Raw genomic sequence first — 25,533 nt, 5'->3', positions numbered from 1 at the left:
CGCTGACTGGGCACTGGGTAACTATGGTGACAGCAGGACAAGGGGCTGCTGTCCAAGTCTTGCCGTCCCCATGAGTTGTGCGTCAATCCTCTTTATGTCAAAGTTCCTCCACTGCTTCTGCCTCCTCAACCTCCTCTCGGTCTTCCACCTGCACCCAAAGCCTGTCTGGTCATGCCACAAGCTTTCTAACTGCGCAGAAGGGATCCTGCACACCTCCTTACTATGCTGGCAGTAGGGCTCAACGTCATCAGGCGGTTTTTATTTTGAAATGCCTGGGAAATGTGAGTCACACAGCTGAGGAGTTGTGGTCAGCTCTGGAGAACCAATTTCATGAATGGTTGTCTCCACTGGACCTGAAACCAGGGAAGGCCGTGTGCGACAATGCTGCAAACCTGGGTGCGGCCCTTCGCCGGGGCAATGTCAAACACATGCCTTGTATGGCTCACGTGTTGAACCTGGTTGTCCAGCAATTTTTAGCCCACTATCCCAGACTAGATGGCCTTCTGCAGAGGGCACGGTCGCTGTGTGCTCACTTCCGCCGTTCGCATCCCACAGCTCAGCGACTTACATCTCTACAGAAGTTGTTGGGCCTGCCACTTCAACGGCTAAAATGCGATGTGCCTACCCGGTGGAATTCAACTCTGCACATGTTGCAGCGACTGTGGCAGCACCGACAAGCCCTGGTGCAATACGTTCTGACATATACCCTGGGCCAACGAGATCCAGACGTGGGGCAAATCACGCTGGAGGAGTAGTCTCAGATCAGGGACCTATGCACCCTTCTGCACAGTTTTGAAATGGCGACGAAGATGTTTAGTGCTGATGATGCCATTATCAGCATGACTATTCCGGTGATTTACATGCTGGAGCACATGTTAAAAAGAATTCGGAGTCAGGTGGTGGCACAAGAGGAGGTGGAGGAAGTAGAGGAGGAGGAGTTGTATGCGGAAGGGCTAACATCTGCAAGGTCCAGGCGGTCGGCAGCACCAAGTCGGCAGGCATGTGAGAGTGGGGGAGATGGTTTTACCAGGGCGCATGGTAGCAGCCAAACTAGTGAGGAAGGAGCAGGAGCCCAGGAAGAAGTGGAGGACGAACTGATGGAAGACTCATCAGATGAGGGAGACCTTGATCACATTTCTGTTGTGCGAGGTTGGGGGGAGAGGACAGAGGAAGGAAGCATGATTGTTACCTCGCCACCAACACAACAGGGACTTGGTGCTCCTGGATGCGCAACACACATGAGTTCCTTCTTGCTGCACTACCTGCAACATGACCCTCGAATTGTGAGAATTAGAAATAATCCTGACTACTGGGTTGCCACACTGTTAGATCCCCGGTACAAAAGTAAATTTGCAGAAATTATTCCTGCCATAGAAAGGGATGCACGCATGCAGGAGTATCAGCAGGGACTGTGGCAGAATCTTACATGTGCTTTTCCACAAAACACCAGTGGTGCACATAGTGAATCTCACAGTTCCAACTTGCCAACCGTGGGACCGTCAAGTGTTCAGCACTCAAACCGCAACAGAACCACAGTATCTGCTGGTAACATCAATTTTGTGGAATCATTTCACCACTTTTTTAGCCCATCCTTTGCAAGGCCACAGGAGACAAGAAGTCTGACACATAGTCAACGCCTAGAGACGATGGTACAGGAGTATCTCCAAATAAACATTAAAGCCATGACTGTGTCACTGGACCCTTGCTCTTTTTGGGCTTTCAATCTGGATAAATGGCCGGAGCTAGCCACTTACGCCTTGGAGATCTTGTCATGCCCCGCAGCCAGCGTTCTGTCTGAACGTGTGTTCAGCGCTGCTGGTGGTGTGCTGACAGATAAGCGCACGCGGCTCTCCACTGATAATGTAGACAGACTCACGTTCATAAAGATGAACAAATCATGGATCCGAAACGACTTTTCTACCCCTGTGTCATCCTGGGGAGAGTAAAAGCTTGATGATTGGTTAAAATCACCCTACCAACCGTTTTAAGCTTTCAAATTACTAATCATGTTTATCTGTATCTTGGCTGGAAAATAATTTGGGCTTTGTAGCAGTGTGCAGCACTGATTCTATTAGGCCATCTATAATAAGCTCCACCAGATTTAAAATTACTAATCATGTTTATCTGTATCTTGACTGGAAAATAATTTGGGCTTTGTAGCAGTGTGCAGCACTGATCCTATTAGGCCATCTATACTAAGCTCCACCAGATTTAAAATTAATAATAATTTTTAGCTGCATCTAGCCCGGAAAATAATTTTGGGGCTCCGAGATGCGCAAGACACATAAGTGCCTTCTTGCTGCACTACCTGCAACATGACCCTCATATTGTCAGAATTCGAAGTAATCATTAGTGTTGAGCCACCCCCGTAGTGTTCGAGTTCGGTTCGGTTCGTCGGACACCCGTGTGTTCGCCGAACTGTTCGTCGAACTGTTCGTCGAACACCTTCGAACACCGTTAAAACCAATGGCAGGCAAACAAAAACACATAGAAACACATAGAAAACACCTTCAAAGGTGTCCAAAAGCTGACAAACTGCTCAGAAGACACAACTAACACATGGAAAAGTGACAAGTACATATAGTCATGCGAAAAGAAAAGAGGTGGAGGAGTAAAAGGAGGGGGAGACACAAATATAGGCATGTCATGCCCTTCTAAAATCCAAAAAGTGAGAAGCCGACACGTTCAGTCCGCTCCTGCCCGTGCCACCTCCGTGTCGCCGGGTTTGTGCCAGAGCCGCGGTGAACCCTGACGGCCAGCCCCCCTCTCCCAATACTGGTGCCTGTCCGCTGGTGGGTCGAGCGAGCCCCCCTGTGGTGGAGGCAGCTCTAAGCTTTTTAATTTAAATTGTCTCTCTAATTTGAATGAATACACTTTAAATCCATTTACAAGGATCTATTGGAGGGCAAGTCTCATGCCAGCAGCTGCATAATTCCAGCTCCAGTAGCGTCCACTAAAGCTGCTGCAGTTAAAAAGCTTTTATAAGGATCGAGCTCGGCTGTCCACCGCAAGGCATCCTACAGCCAGTCCCAGCCCCTATGCCTTGGGGTGCCTCCTGATGCTCTTCACTGAGTATCCCGTGGTCCCGAAGCATTTCCTTTGAAAAAATTAAGTGTCCAAACTACAGGTGGTGTAGCTTGCTTAACAGCCGGGATAATCCGCTGACTAGCAGACACTGCTACTAGGCACAAAGTATTTCCTGGGCTAGATGCAGTTAAAAATTTGTAATTAGATACTCTCGTTGGATGCTGAGAAAGCATTCCATAGAGTCTCCTGGCACGCCATATATGATTCTCTTAAAGAGCTTGGGGTAGGGGTCTAGGGGACCCTTTTATAGCCAAAATCACGGCCCTGTATCGCAATACGTCACCTAGGCTGAAGATAAATGGAACTGTAGCACCCTGAGGGCTCGGTTGCTACAGAGGTATTGCACCTCACCCAGAGGTGTGATATTTCACTCTCAGGTAAGGATGGAGTGTGGATCAGGACCCGACACCTGCATGCATTACACCACATTGCCGTGGGGCAGGGCGACCAATATGCCTCTGAGATGGGCACGACAGTCCCTGTCCCTGGCTGGAGTGGGGGGAGGGAACACTGAGGAAGGGGAACCCTGTAGTGCAGGAGCAGGGAGGAAGCAGTTCCTGGGTGCATTGAGAAGAGAGTATAAAAGGTGGGCACCATCTTAGTTCAGTGCAGAGAAGTCTGAGCAGAAGTGGCAGGGAGCAGGGGCTCTGCATGAGCTCTGCTCCGGAGGCGGGCCTAGTAACAGAGGCCCAGGCCTGGAAGATGGAGAAGGAAGGAAGAGGAGCGGAGAAGGCTCCAGGAACGAGGAATGAAGGGATCCCAGGGGTGCGGATGGGCGAGTCGCCACCGCACGCCCAAATCCACCTGCATGGAGGGGTCAGGCCAAAGGGGGAGACCGGTCCCCGAAATTAGTGGAGGCAGGAAACGACCCTCAGCTAAAAACCGGAGGCTGTGACATTTTATGTGGCGCAGCCCCTCGCTACACCCGCTAGGAAGGCACCACATAGGGTCAGGGAAACTGGCGCCAAGTTTACCAAGAGGAGTCCCGAGGCAGCCGGACAGAAGGGTTGGTAAGAAAGGCCAGACAAAGGACACACAAAGGGGGTCCTGTGAAGCGCTCCAAAGTTATCTGGGAGTTGTCTGAGCCCCTCACCTGGTGAGCACAGTACGACGTGGGCAGCCGTTACCTGCAGACATGGTCTGGATAATAAGAACTGTGAGTAAAGGCCCTGGACTGCATCACTGACTCCGTGTCGTTACTGCTGCTGCCCTGCACCATCACCCCCATCCTCCGCATACACTGCCCTGAGGCTATACTCCTCCCGTGGGGAGTTATGCTACGCTCTGCTGCACCCACAACACCAGCCTCAGCGGTCTGCCCTGCAGCGGCGGTTCACTCTGACCGCAATCCACGGGTGGCGTAGTCGGACATTTAAACATCAAAACCACATAAATAGTTCCGCCACTGGTTTGACCACCCTGAGCCACGGAACCGGGTCGCCGCCACGAAGACTACAACCACCAGCATCCACCAAAATGGGTCCGGCTCCGGGTGTCCCAAGGCCCAGGGGGTGCATCAGAACATTTTCATCACCTTTCACAATCACCAATGGGACAAGGCAGGGATGTCCTCTGTCCCCTCTCTTATACATCCTAGTGACAGAGCACCTGCTCTCATCAAATCGCCATAACCCCAATATTAGGTGGATTGAGGTGGGAGGCACCGAGTACAAGTGCTCTCTATTTGCTGATGATGTCCTATTATATATCACTCAATCACATATATCCATCCATGCTGTTATGGCTGAAATAGATCACTTTGTTACATGGTCAAATTTTAAAATCAATGCAGCGAAGTCTGAGGCCCTCGATGTCTCCCTCCCCAAATCCATATAGGATTCCATCCAGTCCAACTTTCCATTTGCCTGGCCCTCACAGGGTATCAAATACTTAGGAATTCCTATTCATAGAGACCTCTCCCATCTATGTTATCTTAATTTTGGGCCCTTTATTGAACAACTCCATACAGACCACGGTTGGCAAGTTAGAACTGTAAGATTCACTACGTGAACCACTGGTGTTTTGTGGAAAAGCACATGTACACTGTGTTCCAAATTATTATGCAAATAGTGTTTAGGAGTGATAAGGGAAGAATTTGTTTGTTTGTCAGTTAAACTCATTGATGGTGATGTGTGTCAGGGCTCTTTATATCACTGTAAGCAATTGCAGACACCTGTGCTAATTAGTTTGGCAGGTGTGTCCAATGAAAGGCAAGACTACTTAAGAAGGCTGGCTCACATTATTAAGCAGCCTACATTTTCTGCCAAAATGGGAAAGAAAAAAGATGTGTCGGCTGCTGAGAAGCAACAAATTGTGGAGTGTTTAGGTCAAGGCATGACTACAATCAACATTGTGCGATGATCAGGATGAAGTGTCTTGGCAATCAAGAAGTATGTAGCTGATTCACAGTACACACGTGTGCGTGCTGATAAGGGCAAATTGAGGACTCTTTCCTACAGGCAATTACGTCAGGTTAAAAGAGCAGTGGCAAAAAAGCCTTGTCATAGCAGCAGACAAGTTTTTGAAGCTGCTGGTGCCTCCAACGTCCCCCGAACAACAAGATGCAGGGTCCTTCAGAGGTTTGCAGCTGTGCATACGCCATCCTGTCGACCTCCTCTATCCACTTCACACAAGCAGAAACGGCTCCAGTGGGCTAAACATTACATGAAGACTGATTTCAAAACTGTTTTGTTCATGGATGAGTGCCGTGCAGCGCTCGATGGTCCAGATGGATGGAGTGGAGGATGGCTGGTTGATGGACACCCCACGCAAACACGGCTACAGCGCCAACAAGGAGGAGGTGGAGTAATGTTTTGGGCTGGAATCATGGGGAGAGAGATTGTCGGCCCCTTTAGGATCACTGAAGGCGCTAAAGATGAACTCCATAATGTATGTGGATTTTCTCAAACAGCACTTCCTGCCATGGTTCAAGAAGAAGAACCGTGTATTTCACAGCAAGATCATTTTTTTGCATGATAATGCACCATCTCATGCTGCACATAAAACATCTGCATCTCTGGCTGATATGGGCATAAAAGGGGACAAACTTATGGTGTGACCCCCCATGCTCCCCTGACCTCTACCCCATTCAGAACCTCTGGAGCATCATCAAAAGGAGTGTCTATGATGGCGGGAGGCAGTTCACATCTAAGCAACACCTCTGGGAGGGTATTCTGTCCTCATGCAAAACAATTGAAGCAGAAACCATCCAAAACCTGACAAATTCAATGGACGAGAGAGTTCATAAGCTCCTTTCGAACAAGGGGTCCTATGTGAAAATGTAACATCACCTAGAATAAAGTTTTGAGTTGAAAACTGTTTGATTTCAGTTTCTAATAGCCTGATAATGCTTATAATTTCAAAAATGACCATTTTTTTGGTCTTTATTAAAATGAAAAGGTTGATCGAAAAGTTTGGGGGATCTAAGAGTGTGGCAACCCAGTAGTCATGATTACTTCGAATTCTGACAATATGAGGGTCATGTTGCAGGTAGTGCAGCAAGAAGGCACTTATGTGTCTTGCGCATCTCGGAGCCCCAAAATTATTTTCCGGGCTAGATGCAGCTAAAAATTATTATTAATTTTAAATCTGGTGGAGCTTAGTATAGATGGCCTAATAGGATCAGTGCTGCACACTGCTACAAAGCCCAAATTATTTTCCAGCCAAGATACAGATAAACATGATTAGTAATTTTAAATCTGGTGGAGCTTATTATAGATGGCCTAATAGAATCAGTGCTGCACACTGCTACAAAGCCCAAATTATTTTCCAGCCAAGATACAGATAAACATGATTAGTAATTTGAAAGCTTAAAACGGTTGGTAGGGTGATTTTAACCAATCATCAAGCTTTTACTCTCCCCAGGATGACACAGGGGTAGAAAAGTCGTTTCGGATCCATGATTTGTTCATCTTTATGAACGTGAGTCTGTCTACATTATCAGTGGAGAGCTGCGTGCGCTTATCTGTCAGCACACCACCAGCAGCGCTGAACACACGTTCAGACAGAACGCTGGCTGCGGGGCATGACAAGATCTCCAAGGCGTAAGTGGCTAGCTCCAGCCATTTATCCAGATTGGAAGCCCAAAAAGAGCAAGGGTCCAGTGACACAGTCATGGCTTCAATGTTTACTTGGAGATACTCCTGTACCATCGTCTCTAGGCGTTGACTATATGTCAGACTTCTTGTCTCCTGTGGCCTTGCAAAGGATGGGCTAAAAAAGTGGTGAAATGATTCCGCAAAATTGATGTTACCAGCAGATACTATAGTTCTGTTACGGTTTGAGTGCTGAACACTTGACGGTCCCACGGTTGGCAAGTTGGAACTGTGAGATTCACTGTGAGATTCACTACGTGCACCACTGGTGTTTTGTGGAAAAGCACATGTAAGATTCTGCAACAGTCTCTGCTGATACTCCTGCATGCGTGCATCCCTTTCTATGGCAGGAATAATTTCGGCAAATTTACTTTTGTACCGGGGATCTAACAGTGTGGCAACCCAGTAGTCAGGATTATTTCTAATTCTCACAATTCGAGGGTCATGTTGCAGGTAGTGCAGCAAGAAGGCACTCATGTGTGTTGCGCATCCAGGAGCACCAAGTCCCTGTTGTGTTGGTGGCGAGGTAACAATCATGCTTCCTTCCTCTGTCCTCTCCCCCCAACCTCGCACAACAGAAATGTGATCAAGGTCTCCCTCATCTGATGAGTCTTCCATCAGTCCGTCCTCCACTTCTTCCTGGGCTCCTGCACCTTCCTCACTAGTTTGGCTGCTACCATGCGCCCTGGTAAAACCATCTCCCCCACCCTCACATGCCTGCCGCCTTGGTGCTGCCGACCGTCTGGACCTTGCAGATGTTAGCCCTTCCGCATACAACTCCTCCTCCTCTACTTCCTCCACCTCCTCTTGTGCCACAACCTGACTCCGAATTCTGTTTAACATGTGCTCCAGCATGTAAATCACCGGAATAGTCATGCTGATAATGTCATCGTCAGCACTAAACATCTTCGTCGCCATTTCAAAACTGTGCAGAAGGGTGCATAGGTCCCTGATCTGAGACCACTCCTCCAGCGTGATTTGCCCCACCTCTGGATCTCGTTGGCCCAGGCTATACGTCAGAACGTATTGCACCAGGGCTTGTCGGTGCTGCCACAGTCGCTGCAACATGTGCAGAGTTGAATTCCACCGGGTAGGCACATCGCATTTTAGCCGGTCAAGTGGCAGGCCCAACGACTTCTGTAGAGATGTAAGTCGCTGAGCTGCGGGATGCGAATGGTGGAAGTGAGCACACAGCGACCGTGCCCTCTGCAGAAGGCCATCTAGTCTGGGATAGTGGGCTAAAAATTGCTGGACAACCAGGTTCAACACGTGAGCCATACAAAGCACGTGTGTGACATTGCCCCGGCGAAGGGCCGCACCCAGGTTTGCAGCATTGTCGCACACGGCCTTCCCTGGTTTCAGGTCCAGTGGAGACAACCATTCATGAAATTGGTTCTCCAGAGATGACCACAACTCCTCAGCTGTGTGACTCACATTTCCCAGACATTTCAAAGTAAAAACCGCCTGATGACGTTGAGCCCTACTGCCAGCATAGTAAGGAGGTGTGCAGGATCCCTTCTGCGCAGTTAGAAAGCTTGTGGCATGACCAGACAGGCTTTGGGTGCAGGTGGAAGACTGAGAGGAGGTTGAGGAGGCAGAAGCAGTGGAGGAACTTTGACATAAAGAGGATTGACGCACAACTCGTGGGGACGGCAAGACTTGGACAGCAGCCCCTTGTCCTGCTGTCACCATAGTTACCCAGTGCCCAGTCAGCGACATGTAACGCCCCTGTCCATGCCTACTCGTCCAAGTGTCTGTGGTGAAATGCACCCTGTCACACACAGAGTTTCTCAAAGAAGCGGTGATGTTGTGTGCGACATGCTGGTGGAGCGCAGGCACACCTTTCTTTGAGAAGTAGTGCCGACTGGGCATCTGGTACTGGGGCACTGCGACGGACATAAGGTCTCGAAAATCCTCTGTGTCCACCAGGCGGAAAGGCAGCATTTCTGTAGCCAAGAGCTTGCAGATGGTGAAATTCAACCTCTTAGCTTTCTCATGGCTAGGAGGAAATGGTCTTTTACTTGTCCACATCTGAGGGACCGAGGGCTGGCTATTGTGCTTAGACGGGGGTTGATAAGGGTGTCCCCGGCAAACTGCCGGTCTGTGAGGAAGATGCAGGCGGACATGTTAGGTTGCCTTGATCCAAAGGTGGTGCTATCGATGTCGGACAGCGCTCAACACCAGCTGGTGTTACCACCTCCAAAGAAAATGATGACCTGCCAATCACGCTGGCTGTTGCGGGTAAAGAGGTGGCAGGTCTGCGCCCCAAAACAGGTGTGACTGCTGTCCCCCCAGTCACAGAGGATGAAAAGGCCGCGGATGCACAAGATATGGCAGACAGTGGTTGGCCCGGCCGGCTAGGCCGCATTGTAGCACACTGAGCTTCCCACTGCAACTTATGCTTCATGTCCATGTGCCGGTTCATGCATGAAGTACTCAAACTATGTATTTTTTGGCTTCTACTTAGCTTTTGCTGACAAATGTTACAGATAACATGAGTTGGGTCATCTTTATCGATCTGAAAAAATGTCCAGGCTATGCAAGGCTTAGCACCCATGCGACCTGAAGAGTCATTACGACTTGTGGTGAGAGGCAGAGTTGTGTTTGAGGATGCAGTTGTTGACGTGCTTCCAGTACTACGTCTCTGTCCAGGAAGGCGCAACCTGACCTCGTCGTCACTAGCATCTTCCTCCACCTCCTCTGCTGACCTCATCTCTTGGCTGACTGTGGGTTGACAGTAAGTGGGATCTCCAACCTCATCATCATCATCCTGTTCGTTATCACACCCGTCGTCCTCAGAGCCAACCTGTTCCTGCCCTGACAAAAAACTAAAGTTGTCGCTCCAATCAGGTATTTGAGTCTCATCATCGTCTTCCTCATTGTCTCCACCAACAGGAGTTACAGTTTGGGAATGAGGGTCTACATTATGGTCAGAACCTTCTGCGTCTGGTCCTGGATCCGACTCATAAAGATTCTGGGCATCAGTGCAGATCATTTCCTCGTCTGGATTCACAGAAGCGCTGGAGTCGACCTCTGATTCCCAGGCTATAGTATGAGTAAACAGCTCTGCAGACTCAACCATCTGTTCTACCTCATACTCAGACGGGCAGCTGGAGATTTGGGAGCTGTGAGGAAGCAAATGCGATTGGGGTGACACCTTTGAGGACTGGCGTATTTGTGATGTTGAAGTTGATGTGGAGGAGAGCCCACTTAAAGGAGCACTTGATATCCGTTGAAGCACCTGCTGTTTTTGTGCCTCATCTGGAATTTGTAGCGATTGGCGTGGCCGTAAGAAAGGGATCTTATCACACTGTCCGCTAAAAGAAGTAGACATTTTAGTTTGGCTGGAAGATGGTCTTTCTTCTGCAGATGTTACTGTTGCTTTAACACCTACCCCACGGACACAACCTTTTTTCCCCTTCCCAACACGCCTATTCCCCTTTCCACCAGCAGCAGGCCTTTTTCCACTCATTTTGGTGGTTAACTAATTCACAACTCTGGAGTTGTTTGCACAAAAAAACAATGGATGGGAACCGAGCAGAGCTGAGTGGCCAAACTGTGGTATTAGGCCAAAACTATTGGCTGGGTTAGATGGAGAAAAAAATTATATTCGATTTGCAACCTGATGGAGGTCAGTATAGATGGACTAATAGAACAAGTCCCACACACAGCTAGGAGCCCAAATATTTTTTCAGAGGTAGATGCAGAAAAAAAATATATTCAGTTTGCAACCTGATGGAGGTCAGTATAGATGGACTAATAGAGAAAGTCCCATACACTGCTAGAAGGCCAAATAATTTTTCAGAGCTAGATGCAGACAAAAAATTATTTTGAATTTGCAACCTGATGGAGGTCAGTATAGGTGCACTAATAGAACAAGTCCCACACACTGCTAGAAGGCCAAATATTTTTTCAGAGCTAGATGCAGAAAAAAATTATATTCAGTTTGCAAACTGATGGAGGTTAGTATAGATGGACTAATAGAGAAAGTCCCACACACTGCTAGAAGCCCAAATATTTTTTCAGAGGTAGATGCAGAAAAAAATTATATTCAGTTTACAACCTGATGGAGGTCAGTATAGATGGACTAATAGAACAAGTCCCACACACAGCTAGAAGCCCAAATATTTTTTCAGAGGTAGATGCAGAAAAAAATTATATTCAGTTTGCAACCTGATGGAGGTCTGTATAGATGGATTAATAGAACAAGTCCCACACACAGCTAGAAGCCCAATATTTTTTCAGAGGTAGATGCAGAAAAAAAATATATTCAGTTTGCAACCTGATGGAGGTCAGTATAGATGGACTAATAGAGAAAGTCCCACACACTGCTAGAAGGCCAAATATTTTTTCAGAGCTAGATGCAGAAAAAAATTATATTCAGTTTGCAACCTGATGGAGGTCAGTATAGATGGACTAATAGAACAAGTCCCACACACAGCTAGAAGCCCAAATATTTTTTCAGAGGTAGATGCAGATAAAAATTATTTTTAATTTGCAACCTGATGGAGGTCAGTATAGATGGACTAATAGAGAAAGTCCCACACACTGCTAGAAGGCCAAATATTTTTTCAGATCTAGATGCAGATAAAAATTATTTTTAATTTGCAACCTGATGGAGGTCAGTATAGATGGACTAATAGAGAAAGTCCCACACACTGCTAGAAGGCCAAATATTTTTTCAGCGCTAGATGCAGAAAAAAATTATATTCAGTTTGCAACCTGATGGAGGTCAGTATAGATGGACTAATAGAACAAGTCCCACACACTGCTAGAAGCCCAAATATTTTTTCAGAGCTAGATGCAGAAAAAAATATATTCAATTTGCAACCTGATGGAGGTCAGTATAGATGGACTAATAGAATGATGCTATGCCCAAAAGATTTTACTTCACTAGGTGCAGTAAAAAAATTGGTATTCTATACACAGGTGGTATATCTTGCAACACAGATAGACTACTCCACTGACTAACACACTCTGCAATAGGCCAAAAAGGATTAGCTTTGCTAGATTCAGCCAAATGCTGTGAAAAAAACTTGCACAGCACTGGCACAGACCTGCCTGGCAAAAACTGATAGGAACTGATGTAACCTAGTCCTGAAAAGGACTGCAATTACAATTAGTCTTTACTCCCACAATCTATCTATTTAAGAGCACAGACCTGCCTGATAAAAGTCATAGGAAATGCTGTAACCTAGTCCTTAAAAGGACTGCAATCACAACTATTCCCTACTCCCAAGCTATCTGTAGATTTATGCGAAAATTGGCTTGAAATTAACAAGGTATAGCACACACAGCAACAGCGGTGCCGTCTAACACGCAGCTGCAGCAGTGAGAAAATGGTGGCGACGGGGAAAATGGCTTGGTCTTATAGGGCAAGGACATGTGACATACACTGCCAATGACACATGCCCTTGCTTGTGTGAAAAACAGCAGTTCGCTCCGTGTGTGCGCTGCTGATAGGCTGACAGACTGCACCTCCCCACTGCAAATGCGGGAAAGAGAAAAAAAAATGGAGATCTTCATTATTCCTGCAGAGATCCATCCCCTGCCCCTCCCCCCACCCCGCTGTACACTCAAACTGCGTATTAACATTAATTTTCATCATTACTGAGAAAAAATCCAGTTATGATTTTGGTGCACGAACAGTTATCGAACATAACCTCGAATAGCCGAATTTTTCTCAAATCGTTCGTGTTCGCCGAACGGCTCGAACACCGCCCAAAACAGCTCGAATTTGAGATTGGCGAACAGTTCGAGTAGAACAACGCTCATCTCTAGTAATCATGACTACTGGGTTGCCACACTCTTAGATCCCCCAAACTTTTCGATCAACCTTTTCATTTTAATAAAGACCAAAAAAATGGTCATTTTTGAAATTATAAGCATTAGCAGGCTGTTAGAAACTGAAATCAAACAGTTTTCAACTCAAAACTTTATTCTAGGTGATGTTACATTTTCACATAGGACCCCTTGTTCGAAAGGAGCTTCTGAACTCTCTCGTCCATTGAATTTGTCAGGTTTTGGATGGTTTCTGCTTCAATTGTTTTGCATGAGGACAGAATACCCTCCCAGAGCTGTTGCTTAGATGTGAACTGCCTCCCGCCAATATAGACACTCCTTTTAATGATGCTCCAGAGGTTCTGAATGGGGTAGAGGTCAGGGGAGTATGGGGGTTACACCATAAGTTTGTCCCCTTTTATGCCCATATCAGCCAGAGATGCAGATGTTTTATGTGCAGCATGAGATGGTGCATTATCATGCAAAAAAATGATCTTGCTGTGAAATACACGGTTCTTCTTCTTGAACCATGGCAGGAAGTGCTGTTTGAGAAAATCCACATACATTATGGAGTTCATCTTTAGCGCCTTCAGGGATCCTAAAGGGGCCGACAATCTCTCTCCCCATGATTCCAGCCCAAAACATTACTCCACCTCCTCCTTGTTGGCGCTGTAGCCGTGTTTGCGTGGGGTGTCCATCAACCAGCCATCCTCCACTCCATCCATCTGGACCATTGAGCGCTGCACGGCACTCATCCGTGAACAAAACAGTTTTGAAATCAGTCTTCATGTAATGTTTGGCCCACTGGAGCCGTTTCTGCTTGTGTGAAGTGGATAGAGGAGGTCGACAGGATGGCGTATGCACAGCTGCAAACCTCTGAAGGACCCTGCATCTTGTTGTTCGGGGGACGTTGGAGGCACCAGCAGCTTCAAAAACTTGTTTGCTGCTATGACAAGGCTTTTTTGCCGCTGCTCTTTTAACCTCACGTAATTGCCTGTAGGAAAGAGTCCTCAATTTGCCCTTATCAGCACGCACACGTGTGTACTGTGAATCAGCTAAATACTTCTTGATTGCCAAGACACTTCATCCTGATCATCGCACAATGTTGATTGTAGTCATGCCTTGACCTAAACACTCCACAATTTGTTGCTTCTCAGCAGCCGACACATCCTTTTTATTTCCCATTTTGGCAGAAAATGTAGGCTGCTTAATAATGTGAGCCAGCCTTCTTAAGTAGTCTTGCCTTTCATTGGACACACCTGCCAAACTAATTAGCACAGGTGTCTGCAATTGCTTACAGTGATATAAAGAGCCCTGACACACATCACCATCAATGAGTTTAACTGACAAACAAACAAATTCTTCCCTTATCACTCCTAAACACTTTTTGCATAATAATTTGGAACACAGTGTACATGTGCTTTTCCACAAAACACCAGTGGTTCACGTAGTGAATCTTACAGTTCTAACTTGCCAACCGTGGTCTGTATGGAGTTGTTCAATAAAGGGCCCAAAATTAAGATAACATAGATGGGAGAGGTCTCTATGAATAGGAATTCCTAAGTATTTGATACCCTGTGAGGGCCAGGCAAATGGAAAGTTGGACTGGATGGAATCCTATATGGATTTGGGGAGGGAGACATCGAGGGCCTCAGACTTCGCTGCATTGATTTTAAAATTTGACCATGTAACAAAGTGATCTATTTCAGCCATAACAGCATGGATGGATATATGTGATTGAGTGATATATACTAGGACATCATCAGCAAATAGAGAGCACTTGTACTCGTTGCCTCCCACCTCAATCCACCTAATATTGGGGTTATGGCGAATTGATGAGAGCAGGTGCTCCGTCACTAGGATGTATAAGAGAGAGGACAGAGGACATTCCTGCCTTGTCCCATTGGTGATTGTGAAAGGTGATGAAAATGTTCTGACGCACCCCCTGGTCCTTGGGACACCCGGAGCCAGACCCTTTTTGGTGGATGCTGGTGGTTGTAGTCTTCGTGGCGGCGACCCGGTTCCGTGGCTCAGGGTGGTCAAACCAGTGGCGGAACTATTTATGTGGTTTTGATGTTTAAATGTCCGACTACGCCACCCGTGGATTGCGGTCAGAGTGAACCGCCGCTGCAGGGCAGACCGCTGAGGCTGGTGTTGTGGGTGCAGCAGAGCATAGCATAACTCCCCACGGGAGGAGTATAGCCTCAGGGCAGTGTATGCGGAGGATGGGGGTGATGGTGCAGGGCAGCAGCAGTAACGACACGGAGTCAGTGATGCAGTCCAGGGCCTTTACTCACAGTTCTTATTATCCAGACCACGTCTGCAGGTAACGGCTGCCCACGTCGTACTGTGCTCACCAGGTGAGGGGCTCAGACAACTCCCAGATAACTTTGGAGCGCTTCACAGGACCCCCTTTGTGTGTCCTTTGTCTGGCCTTTCTTACCAACGCTTCTGTCCGGCTGCCTCGGGCCTCCTCTTGGTAAACTTGGCACCAGTTTCCCTGACCCTATGTGGTGCCTTCCTAGCGGGTGTAGCGAGGGGCTGCGCCACATAAAATGTCACAGCCTCCGGTTTCTAGCTGAGGGTCGTTTCCCGCCTCCACTAGTTTCAGGGACCGGTCTCCCCCTTTGGCCTGACCCCTCTACGCAGGTGGATTCGGGCGTGCGGTGGCGACTCGCCCGTCCGCAACCCTGGGATCCCTTCGTTCCTCGTTCCTGGAGCCTTCTCCGCTCGTTTTCCTTCCTTCTCCCTCTTCCAGGCCTGGGCCTGTGTTACTAGGCCCGCCTCCGGAGCAGAGCTCATGCAGAGCCCCTGCTCCCTGTCACTTCTGCTCAGACTTCTCTGCACTGAACTAATATGGTGCCCACCTTTTATACTCCCTTATCAATGCACCCAGGAACTGCTTCCTCCCTGCTCCTGCACTACAGGGTTCCCCTTCCTCAGTGTTCCCTCCCCCCACTCCAGCCAGGGTCCTTGACTGTCGTGCCCATCTCAGGGGCATATTGGTCGTCCTGCCCCACGGCAATGTGGTGTAATGCATGCAGGTGTCGGGGTCCTGATCCACACTCCATCCTTACCTGAGAGTGAGATATCACACCTCTGGGTGAGGTGCAATACCTCTTTAGCAACCGAGCCCTCAGGGTGCTACAGTTCCATTTATCTTAAGCCTAGGTGACGTATTGTGATACAGGGCCGTGATTTTGGCTGTAAAAGGGTCCCCTAGACCCCTACCCCAAGCTTTTTAAGAGAATTATATATGGCGTGCCAGGAGACTCTATGGAATGCTTTCTCAGCATCCAACGAGAGTATCTAATTACAAATTTTTAACTGCATCTAGCCCAGGAAATACTTTGTGCCTAGTAGCAGTGTCTGCTAGTCAGCGGATTATCCCGGCTGTTAAGCAAGCTACACCACCTGTAGTTTGGACACTTAATTTTTTCAAAGGAAATGCTTCGGGACCACGGGATACTCAGTGAAGAGCATCAGGAGGCACCCCAAGGCATAGGGGATGGGACTGGCAGTAGGATGCCTTGCGGTGGACAGCCGAGCTCGATCCTTATAAAAGCTTTTTAACTGCAGCAGCTTTAGTGGACGCTACTGGAGCTGGAATTACGCGGCTGCTGGCATGAGACTTGCCCTCCAATAGATCCTTGTAAATGGATTTAAAGTGTATTCATTCAAATTAGAGAGACAATTTAAATTGAAAAGCTTAGAGCTGCCTCCACCATAGGGGGGCTCGCTCGACCCACCAGCGGACAGGCACCAGTATTGGGAGAGGGGGGCTGGCCGTCAGGGTTCACCACGGCTCTGGCACAAACCCGGCGACACGGAGGTGGCACGGGCAGGAGCGGACTGAATGTGTCGGCTTCTCACTTTTTGGATTTTAGAAGGGCATGACATGCCTATATCTGTGTCTCCCCCTCCTTTTACTCCTCCACCTCTTTTCTTTTCGCATGACTATATGTAAATGTCACTTTTCCATGTGTTAGTTGTGTCTTCTGAGCAGTTTGTCAGCTTTTGGACACCTTTGAAGGTGTTTTCTATGTGTTTCTATGTGTTTTTGTTTGCCTGCCATTGGTTTTAACGGTGTTCGAAGGTGTTCGACGAACAGTTCGGCGAACACATGGGTGTTCGACGAACCGAACCGAACTCGAACACTACGGGGGTGGCTCAACACTACTGGCGATGGCCGAACCCTGGACCAACGCAAGAAGCTTAAGAGCCGTATCATGCATGACCTGAGGACCTAGGAAAACAGTCTTTAGGGCTCTAAGAAAGAGACTCGCGTTAGCCACTACCATTTCACTCCACTCCCACAGAGGGGTAGCCCACTCTAAGGCCCTGTGAGAAAGTAACGAGATGACAAAACCCACTTTGGCCCTTTTGGAGGGGAACCATGCTTCCATCATCTCTAACTGAATGGAGCACAGATTAATAAAACCTCTGCAGGATCTGCTGTCGCCAGAAAATTTTTCCTGGAGAGCAAAATGGGGTAATGGGGCAATTGCAGCTGCCGCAGCATTCACCGCAACCTTGTTAACCAGATTGGCCGCCTGAGAAGCGGCCTGGGTAGTTACTGCAGTGATATCAGCCACCGGGGCAGCTTGTTCCAGAGTCCTAAGTCTGGCCTCAATTCGCTGTATATAGCGCTGCAGTTGCTGGTTGTCAGCCATGTTCGGCAAGACCCTGGCGCTCTGATACTGTTATGGGGGTGGTTGTAAACAACTTTATTAATAATGGAAAGCAACCGAACCCGGGGTCCGCGATGCAGCCTAGAAGACTGCAGCCGAACACCTTCTGGGTAAGAAGGTACAACAACCAACTAATACATAAATCCCTCCGGTGTTACAGCACACCGAGATGGGAAAAGGGATTCGCACTATCTCCGTTAACTGCATGAGAGATGTGCGACAAATAACGTAGCCGTAGCCCTGTTAACTGCACAGAGGCTTCACGGCAGATGCTAAGAAGTGTGTGTGACTCACACCGGCGTATATGTGCTCCCAGCCTGTGTGCGACCGGACTGCGGAGTAACTCTCCACATGGCTAACAGGCGGTGCCAGGAATACGGAGTCCGCAGTCTGCTCGGGGTGTATAGCGACCCCCTTGTTGAAGCCAGACTGTCAAATGGAACTACCTGCCTCCCTCCAGCTAAGACTGCCTATCCCCAGCTAAACCTGCCTGTCAGAAGCTAGAGCAGCAAGAGAGCACGTGGAGCCCAAACAGACAAGCGTCCATACATGAACACAACCTTAGCTCAATGATCAGAGCGCGCCACCATGCTTGTGGGCGGTCTATTTAAAGACTAAGCCCTGTCCACTGTCACATTATTGGTCGCACTACTGATGACGTCACTCGCGGCCAATCAGGCGGTGCCAGGTCACCGGATCAGCTGACCACAAAGCACCAATCACGGTCCGCCATGTCACGGGCATGCTCAGTGCAGTACATCCCGGACTTAGGCTGTATCAGCCCTTGTTCCCCTCCGCAACCTATGCTTAACACTACTAGGAACAATAATCTAAGAGACAGCCTGTATTTCTTGTGCACTGACTAGGCATTTGGACCAAAGGCAATGCTAAGCAGCATCCACCCTGGCTGTACCAGAATGGGAGACCACAGGTGATTCTGACCCACTTTCAGGTCTAGGAACTGCCCAAAGCCTAACAGTAAGGGGTGCAATAAGTGACAAAAAGAAAGTGTTTAGAGAACTAAAGCAAGTAGGTAGTGATGAGGCATTAAATAAATACAGAAAATTAAATAAATTCTGTGAAAATCAAGGCAGTAAAGATTGAAACAGAGAGATTCATTGCCAGAGAAAGTAAAAATAATCCCAAAATATTCTTTAACTACATAAATAGTAAAAAGCTGAAAAATAGTAGTGTTGGCCCCTTTGAAAATAGTCTGGGTGAAATTGAGGATGAGGAAAAAGCCAACATGCTAAATAATTTTTATCAATAGTATTTACACAAGAAAATCGCATGACAGAAAACATGATTAGTGATAACAAAAATTCTCCATTAAATGTCACTTGCTTAACCCAGCAGGAAGTACGGCGGCGTCTAAAAATCACTAAAGTTGACAAATCCCGGAGCCTGAAGGGTTTTGTTTCAGGCTTATTCAGTTGTGACTTGGTTAACCTTTCTGAAATTGGTTTGGATATTTTCAAATTAAATATTCAAAACATTATAGAGGCCATTGTGTGGGGGGCCCTGTCCGCTAGTTTCACCGGCAGGCCCGTTTGGGAGTCACACCCAGCTCTTGCTGGTTGGTGTTTGAGCAGACGCTATATAATATATTGTGCATCTTGAGTCAAATAAGGACTGAGTAGATGTTTCTTACTGATTGATTATGGACTGATTATTTATGATTATAACTTTAACCCTTGCACAGTGGCCTGTTTTCACAAGTTTGTCAAAAGGTTTAATATATATATATTTATAGTTGTATTCAGTATTTAGCATTTATAATCCCATGCATACTGTGACCTGAGTATGCTACTACTGGACAGATGGTGCAGACAGAGCTGCTGCAACTTACAATCTTACTGGCAGATGGTGTGGCATGGATTTTTTTCTTTTAGGTAACCCTGTCCATTTTTGCTCTTTTGCCAGACATTTTTAAATGAAGCACATGTGAGCCTGCACTGTTTGAGTACAATACCTCACTAATTTGTCCCAGACTAAACAATTATCTTTGTGTTTGTAGTATTGTGGAGTGCGTTAATAGCACACTGGATAGGTGCAAAAGAAGTGAAGGAAGAGTAAATTGCAGCACAGTGTTCTGTCTTCTGTATTCTCTCTACTACGTCTCTCTGACTGAGCTCTGAAGTCCTCTCTTCTCCACAATATGGCAGCAGCATTGCCTATTTGGGCTTCTATAGTAGAAGAGGGTCTAGTAACTGATCTGGTACACAGATCTTCTGTAAAACTGGTGACGCACCCCATGGGCCTGTGCTGTGCAGGGGACACCCGGAGCCAGACCGCTGGGGGTTGTAGTCTCCGTGCCCAGGGTGGTCGATTCAGTGGCAGTTTTAGTATTGTGATAATTGTCCGACTACGCCACCCGTGGATTGCGGTCAGTGGGGACCGCCGCTGCAGGGCAGACCGCTGAGGCTGGTATTATGTGTGCAGCTTAGAATGGGATGACTCCCCACTGGAGGAGTATAGCCTCAGGGCAGTTAGTGTGGATGGTGGGAGTGATGGTGCACGAGCGCAGCAGTAATAACTTAGAGTCCGTGCAGTGCAGTTCCGGGTCTTTACTGGTATTATGAAGCAGACCCTCCCGGGAGTACTGGTTAGCAGTAGGGGCCTGGTCAGTCTGTGAGCAACAGGATCTCCCACTGGCCAGGTGGAGTTGTAGGCCTCCCCGTCTATCTGAACTCTTTCCTGGCTACCTTGCTCTATGCGGGTAGAAGTAGCCCACGTCCCTGAGTATACCGTGTGGTGCTCACCCGTATGGCCGGTGACTTGGGGCCTTCTGTTAGCCTCCGCTCCACGACGGCGGTGCTGGTCCCTAGCTTGTGACCGTGCCTCCGGGCTTCTAAGGCCAGAGGACCTGGAATCCCCTGCCGGTTGGATTCTGCTGCTGGACCTGGATGTCCCCACAGCCTCGGACTCCGTGTCCAGTCTAAGTGTCTTCAGCCAGGGCGAGCTATCTGGCTTCCAGCCCCTGGCACTCACTCCTGCTCCTACAGAGCTCTTGCTGTCACTTTCCCTCTCCAGGCTCTGGCTCCCAGACTCTGTCTCACCTAATCCCGCCCCAGACCCAGTTTATAAGGGCAGATTCCTCCCCTCCCAGGTCTGGGCGGGCGGTGTTGCATGCTTAGGGCTCCTGACCAGAGAAACCTCCCACTTGCTCTCAGACGTAATATTTCTATTACTGTGGCAACCAGACCCCTGGGGTGCCACACTGGGGTCAGGCACCACAGTGAGAGTTGTTTCAGTTTATGACTGATTTTCATTGGAAGTAAAATCACGGTGTTCGCCAGCCATGGTGACCAGTTTTGGTAATGGGTGGCCATAGTATCCAATACAATGATTTCACTTATAATATTTGCTTATCTGCGGGTGAACACATATTTATGAGGGTTCCAAAAGAACTGACTCTTGTTGAGTAGAGCCAAATGATGCAGCTCACCAAAAAGAGCAGTACTGTCCCTCCCTAATTGAGTAATCAGTGATCCCTGACTTATATCCCCTTGTGATTGGCTGGAAGTGTTATAGAGTGGGGTAATTCAACCTGTTGGACTGTGGTTATGTGATCTTTCTTTTTTGTGACCAATGGAACCTATTATTTTAGATTATTTGTCTCAATTGAATCAAGAATTACTTGGATTCACAAACTTTGACCAATTCTTAAAAATTTGTATCTAACTTGATATGTGCCAAATCTATTCTCTCACCTTTAATCTTCATACTTAATTTGGCCCTCACTGCAAAAGTATTTACATCAGGATGTATTTTGTCTCCTTTCAAATTACACAGCAATTTGCTATGATTTTTCTAGTTACCCTTGAACAAAATGGCACGTAACCCAAAATGCTTTGTTGCAAAGTAAGTAGTGTTGAGCCACCCCCGTAGTGTTCGAGTTCGGTTCGGTTCGTCGAACACCCGTGTGTTCGCCGAACTGTTCGTCGAACTGTTCGTCGAACTCCTTCGAACACCGTTAAAACCAATGGCAGGCAAGCAAAAACACATAGAAACACATAGAAAACACCTTCAAAGGTGTCCAAAAGCTGACAAACTGCTCAAAAGACACAACTAACACATGGAAAAGTGACAAGTACATATAGTCATGCGAAAATAAAAGAGGTGGAGGAGTAAAAGGAGAGGGAGACACAGATATAGGCATGTCATGCCCTTCTAAAATCCAAAAAGTGAGAAGCCGACACGGCCAGTCCGCTCCTGCCCGTGCCACCTCCGTGTCGCCGGGTTTGTGCCAGAGCCGCGGTGAACCCTGATGGCCAGCCCCCCTCTCCCAATACTGGTGCCTGTCCGCTGGTGGGTCGAGCGAGCCCCCCTGTGGTGGAGGCAGCTCTAAGCTTTTTAATTTAAATTGTCTCTCTAATTTGAATGAATACACTTTAAATCCATTTACAAGGATCTATTGGAGGGCAAGTCTCATGCCAGCAGCCGCGTAATTCCAGCTCCAGTAGCGTCCACTAAAGCTGCTGCAGTTAAAAAGCTTTTATAAGGATCGAGCTCGGCTGTCCACCGCAAGGCATCCTGCTGCCAGTCCCAGCCCCTATGCCTTGGGGTGCCTCCTGATGCTCTTCACTGAGTATCCCATGGTCCCGAAGCATTTCCTTTGAAAAAATTAAGTGTCTAAACTACAGGTGGTGTAGCTTGCTTAACAGCCGGGATAATCCGCTGACTAGCAGACACTGCTACTAGGCACAAAGTATTTCCTGGGCTAGATGCAGTTAAAAATTTGTAATTAGATACTCTCGTTGGATGCTGAGAAAGCATTCCATAGAGTCTCCTGGCACGCCATATATGATTCTATTAAAAAGCTTGGGGTAGGGGTCTAGGGGACCCTTTTATAGCCAAAATCACGGCCCTGTATCGCAATACGTCACCTAGGCTGAAGATAAATGGAACTGTAGCACCCTGAGGGCTCGGTTGCTACAGACGTATTGCACCTCACCCAGAGGTGTGATATCTCACTCTCAGGTAAGGATGGAGTGTGGATCAGGACCCGACACCTGCATGCATTACACCACATTGCCGTGGGGCAGGGCGACCAATATGCCCCTGAGATGGGCACGACAGTCCCTGTCCCTGGCTGGAGTGGGGGGAGGGAACACTGAGGAAGGGGAACCCTGTAGTGCAGGAGCAGGGAGGAAGCAGTTCCTGGGTGCATTGAGAAGGGAGTATGAAAGGTGGGCACCATCTTAGTTCAGTGCAGAGAAGTCTGAGCAGAAGTGGCAGGGAGCAGGGGCTCTGCATGAGCTCTGCTCCGGAGGCGGGCCTAGTAACAGAGGCCCAGGCCTGGAAGAGGGAGAAGGAAGGAAGAGGAGCGGAGAAGGCTCCAGGAACGAGGAATGAAGGGATCCCAGGGGTGCGGACGGGCGAGTCGCCACCGCACGCCCGAATCCACCTGCGTGGAGGGGTCAGGCCAAAGGGGGAGACCGGTCCCCGAACTAGTGGAGGCAGGAAACGACCCTCAGCTAGAAACCGGAGGCTCTGACATTTTATGTGGCGCAGCCCCTCGCTACACCCGCTAGGAAGGCACCACATAGGGTCAGGGAAACTGGCGCCAGGTTTACCAAGAGGAGGCCCGAGGCAGCCGGACAGAAGTGTTGGTAAGAAAGGCCAGACAAAGGACACACAAAGGGGGTCCTGTGAAGTGCTCCAAAGTTATCTGGGAGTTGTCTGAGCCCCTCACCTGGTGAGCACAGTACGACGTGGGCAGCCGTTACCTGCAGACGTGGTCTGGATAATAAGAACTGTGAGTAAAGGCCCTGGACTGCATCACTGACTCCGTGTCGTTACTGCTGCTGCCCTGCACCATCACCCCCATCCTCCGCATACACTGCCCTGAGGCTATACTCCTCCCGTGGGGAGTTATGCTACGCTCTGCTGCACCCACAACACCAGCCTCAGCGGTCTGCCCTGTAGCGGCGGTTCACTCTGACCGCAATCCACGGGTGGCGTAGTCGGACATTTAAACATCAAAACCACATAAATAGTTCCGCCACTGGTTTGACCGCCCTGAGCCACGGAACCGGGTCGCCGCCACGAAGACTACAACCACCAGCATCCACCAAAAAGGGTCCGGCTCCGGGTGTCCCAAGGCCCAGGGGGTGCGTCAGAACATTTTCATCACCTTTCACAATCACCAATGGGACAAGGCAGGGATGTCCTCTGTCCCCTCTCTTATACATCCTAGTGACGGAGCACCTGCTCTCATCAATTCGCCATAACCCCAATATTAGGTGGATTGAGGTGGGAGGCACCGAGTACAAGTGCTCTCTATTTGCTGATGATGTCCTAGTATATATCACTCAATCACATATATCCATCCATGCTGTTATGGCTGAAATAGATCACTTTGTTACATGGTAAAATTTTAAAATCAATGCAGCGAAGTCTGAGGCCCTCGATGTCTCCCTCCCCAAATCCATATAGGATTCCATCCAGCCCAACTTTCCCTTTGCCTGGCCCTCACAGGGTATCAAATACTTAGGAATTCCTATTCATAGAGACCTCTCCCATCTATGTTATCTTAATTTTGGGCCCTTTATTGAACAATTCCATACAGACCACGGTTGGCAAGTTAGAACTGTAAGATTCACTGCGTGAACCGCTGGTGTTTTGTGGAAAAGCACATGTACACCGCGTTCCAAATTATTATGCAAAAAGTGTTTAGGAGTGATAAGGGAAGAATTTGTTTGTTTGTCAGTTAAACTCATTGATGGTGATGTGTGTCAGGGCTCTTTATATCACTGTAAGCAATTGCAGACACCTGTGCTAATTAGTTTGGCAGGTGTGTCCAATGAAAGGCAAGACTACTTAAGAAGGCTCTCTCACATTATTAAGCAGCCTACATTTTCTGCCAAAATGGGAAAGAAAAAGGATGTGTCGGCTGCTGAGAAGCAACAAATTGTGGAGTGTTTAGGTCAAGGCATGACTACAATCAACATTGTGCGATGATCAGGATGAAGTGTCTTGGCAATCAAGAAGTATGTAGCTGATTCACAGTACACACGTGTGCGTGCTGATAAGGGCAAATTGAGGACTCTTTCCTACAGGCAATTACGTCAGGTTGAAAGAGCAGCGGCAAAAAAGCCTTGTCATAGCAGCAGACAAGTTTTTGAAGCTGCTTGTGCCTCCAACGTCCCCCGAACAACAAGATGCAGGGTCCTTCAGAGGTTTGCAGCTGTGCATACGCCATCCTGTCGACCTCCTCTATCCACTTCACACAAGCAGAAACGGCTCCAGTGGGCCAAACATTACATGAAGACTGATTTCAAAACTGTTTTGTTCACGGATGAGTGCCGTGCAGCGCTCGATGGTCCAGATGGATGGAGTGGAGGATGGCTGGTTGATGGACACCCCACGCAAACACGGCTACAGCGCCAACAAGGAGGAGGTGGAGTAATGTTTTGGGCTGGAATCATGGGGAGAGAGATTGTCGGCCCCTTTAGGATCCCTGAAGGTGCTAAAGATGAACTCCATAATGTATGTGGATTTTCTCAAACAGCACTTCCTGCCATGGTTCAAGAAGAAGAACCGTGTATTTCACAGCAAGATCATTTTTCTGCATGATAATGCACCATCTCATGCTGCACATAAAACATCTGCATCTCTGGCTGATATGGGCATAAAAGGGGACAAACTTATGGTGTGACCCCCATGCTCCCCTGACCTCTACCCCATTCAGAACCTTTGGAGCATCATTAAAAGGAGTGTCTATGATGGCGGGAGGCAGTTCACATCTAAGCAACAGCTCTGGGAGGGTATTCTGTCCTCATGCAAAACAATTGAAGCAGAAACCATCCAAAACCTGACAAATTCAATGGACGAGAGAGTTCAGAAGCTCCTTTCGAACAAGGGGTCCTATGTGA

The sequence above is a fragment of the Phyllobates terribilis genome, unplaced genomic scaffold, assembly GCF_046119375.1.
Source record: "Phyllobates terribilis strain yellow unplaced genomic scaffold, ASM4611937v1 Scaffold_7__3_contigs__length_470593459, whole genome shotgun sequence".
Lineage (NCBI taxonomy): Eukaryota > Metazoa > Chordata > Amphibia > Anura > Dendrobatidae > Phyllobates > Phyllobates terribilis.
The sequence above is the reverse complement of the archived record's forward strand: the minus strand, read 5'-3'. Positions refer to the sequence as shown.